This window comes from Helianthus annuus, chromosome 17 (assembly GCF_002127325.2).
Source record: "Helianthus annuus cultivar XRQ/B chromosome 17, HanXRQr2.0-SUNRISE, whole genome shotgun sequence".
In the NCBI taxonomy this organism is placed as follows: domain Eukaryota; kingdom Viridiplantae; phylum Streptophyta; class Magnoliopsida; order Asterales; family Asteraceae; genus Helianthus; species Helianthus annuus.
Window position 1 is genome coordinate 134,600,457 of NC_035449.2, and position 2,466 is coordinate 134,602,922.

General features: G+C 34.8%; 1 long non-coding RNA gene across 1 annotated transcript; it reads right to left on the reverse strand.

Annotated features, from left to right (window-relative positions):
• Positions 1-363: 363 nt before the first annotated feature.
• LOC110923579 lies at positions 364-2,239 on the reverse strand. The gene is made up of 3 exons (XR_002584164.2): positions 2,153-2,239; positions 1,574-1,640; positions 364-622 (listed from the first exon to the last, which is right to left on the reverse strand). It is a non-coding gene; the product is annotated as an uncharacterized LOC110923579 (long non-coding RNA).
• Between the last annotated feature and the right edge of the window lie 227 nt (positions 2,240-2,466).

Genomic DNA, 2,466 nt, shown 5'->3' on the forward strand with positions numbered 1-2,466 from the left:
TTTCCTTTATCCGTCATCTTTGAAACTGAAATGTTTACATTTAAACGTTAAACATTTCGTTTATAACATTGCTTCTTTTATTTTGGTTTAGTCAAGTTCTCAACTTGCTTTAACTGTTTAAATTTAGTGCACCTCCCGGGTTTAAGTGTGTTAACACACTTTTCCCATGCACTTTAATTTCCTTCCCATTCATATATAAGACATAATTTGTTAACATAATAAGTTAATTCTTACCGGACGATCGATCAAGCTTGAACCGAACACTTTTGTTGACAACCTTAAGCTCTGATAACCAACTTGTAACACCCTTAATAATTTAACATAATATATCGAATTGTTTCATGATACTTTATAAAATCAGAGTTTACAAAAGGATTTACTGTTTTAAAACATACATACTAGTGTAATTTCCCAAACATGTTTAAGATGGTACAAAATTCATTTAAGAGCCATCCCTACTAATCAGCTAACAACTAGCTAAAGGATTCAAAACACCATCAACCAAAAGTATTTATGACATGTTTAAAGTTTAGACAAAATTATATTCATGCGGAAGCTTCAGTTTGCGTGTTCGGTTCTTGACAAGGTGCTTGATCATCATCCGAGAGAGATTTATTTGTACCTAGAGTCAAACACTAAAAACCGTTAGTTTCGACTTAATATATAATGTATAAACAAGTTTGACAACACGAGTGGCCCTAAAATACAAGTTTTTCCTGGGTTCCACCGTAAATTACGGTGTCACCGTAACTTACGGTGGACCTGGAATGATTATGGTTCTACCGTAACTCAGGAGGTTCTCACCGTAACAGTTTGAGCTCCACCGTAAATTACGGTGGAACCGTAATTTACGGTGGGCTCTGCACATTTACTCTTTTGCTATTTTTCAACTTTACAAGTTCGTAACTTTTTACTCGCTTATCCGATTTAACCGATTCTTCTTGCTATGAGTCCGTAATAAAACCTCGGACTTAATCATGTAAATTTTACATTGCGGAAACCGAGATACCCACAATTTGGTTCCCAAATTTCCTTATTTCCGTTATTCGACCCAATAGTATGAGTGCATAGCATCTCTTTTCATTCTTAAAACCTTTTCAACATATTTACCCAACTACCCGGGCTCACATACTTGGTGTTTTCATGCCAATTCCCTGGCTTTGCATTTCCTCTAAAACTATTACTTGATTGTTCGGAATTCAAGCATTCCGTTTCAACAATCCTTTTTCCTTTAACATCATTGTTCGACCCATATCCCGGGTTCTTATACTTAGATTCACTATCACCAAATCATTAGCATGGTGCAATTTATCATTTATCTAGATATGAGACTTTCAAGTCGCTACTTCCGTGACTATTTTAAAACATCATTTTGACCCGTTTTGCCATTTAGTGAAAACCATCACTTCAATGACTAACCCAACTAAATACCGAGTTCTTGTTTTGACCCGTTTGATAGTCGAGTGCACTTCGGCACTTAGCGACACATCAAACGCATCCTTTACTCTACATCATCAATTACATTTCAAACCAAAGTAAATAAACTTAATTTGACGAGACTAAAGTCGCGTACCTTCAAAGCGCACCTTTTCCGCGGGTATCACCTCCGGCGTGTCCACTCGACGTCCCGGATTCCTTGCCTAAAAGAGTCCAATTCATTAAAGATTAGAACTCTTTTTCATAAGCTTTAACGCATTCATTCATTACATATGTAAATCTGCGTTTTTAACAATCTTTAACATTTTAAATCCTCATTTAGGCGTTTTATCAAACACCTTGCGGGTCAGATTTTTACATGATCTAAACCAAGTTCATAACTTGAATTTATCACTCAAATTAACTTCAATTAAACATTATACACATATTTTAACATCAACAATTTCAGAGATTATCTCACAATTTCAATTTTCACTAGAACAAGAGTCTTAATCCTAGTGTTTATCAAGTTCTACCAACTTACTAATCACCCACTATAGTGATTTTGATTTCTACAACTAACATGCAAGATTTTTAACAAGAAACATCTAGGGTTTGTCCCTAGACTTCACATTACTTCCAATTTCATGTTTTACAACACATAATCAAGCTCAACCTTCGATTTCAATCTCATGTAAGAATTTGATTTGTATCAAAATAACCTAATTTGACATACCTTATGACCTTCTTGACGAGGAGATCACAATTCTATGTTCAGATTTTGATTACAACGTGATTTGAGCCTTCAATTTAGAGTTTTTGTTGATGTTAGGGTTTGGAGGTGTGGGTGTCGCCCCTCTCTGTTGTTGATCGACCAGAACCTCAATTTTGAGGTGTTTGGTTTGATTTCTTACTACTTAGTAATTAGAGTTTCATATTTAACAACTTTAGTCCCTCCACTCTTATCTAGTTTATATTTTTGGCCCTTTTAACTCATTCAAATGTTACTACAAGATTTTTAACTAACTAGGTTATTTATCCTAGTTAGCT